Below are 414 nucleotides of genomic sequence, written 5' to 3'. Positions count from 1 at the left end.
GATCAATGGAATATCTGGTCCCGGGGTTTTCTTTGTTGGGAGCTTTCTGATAACAGCTTCAGTCTCCTTTATTGTTATTGGTCTGTTCAGGTTTTCTATATCTTCTTGGTTTAATTTTGGAAGCTTGTGTGAGTCCAGGAATTTATCCATTTCCTCCAGGTTTTCGAACTTGTTGGCGTATAGCTGTTTATAGTAGTCTCGGATGATTCGTTGTATTTCATTTGGGTCAGTTGTAATATCACCTTTTTCATTTCTAATTTTTGTTATTTGAATCTTCTCTCTTCTTTTTTTTGTTAGCCATGCAAGTGGTTTGTCGATTTTGTTTATCTTTTCAAAAAACCAACTTTTTGATTTGTTGATCTTTTGTATTGTTTTTTGGTTTTCAATTTCGTTAAGTTCTGCTCTGATCTTGAT

Source organism: Galeopterus variegatus, unplaced genomic scaffold, assembly GCF_000696425.1.
Source record: "Galeopterus variegatus unplaced genomic scaffold, G_variegatus-3.0.2 Scaffold755, whole genome shotgun sequence".
NCBI lineage: Eukaryota > Metazoa > Chordata > Mammalia > Dermoptera > Cynocephalidae > Galeopterus > Galeopterus variegatus.
This window is presented reverse-complemented; position numbering follows the sequence as displayed.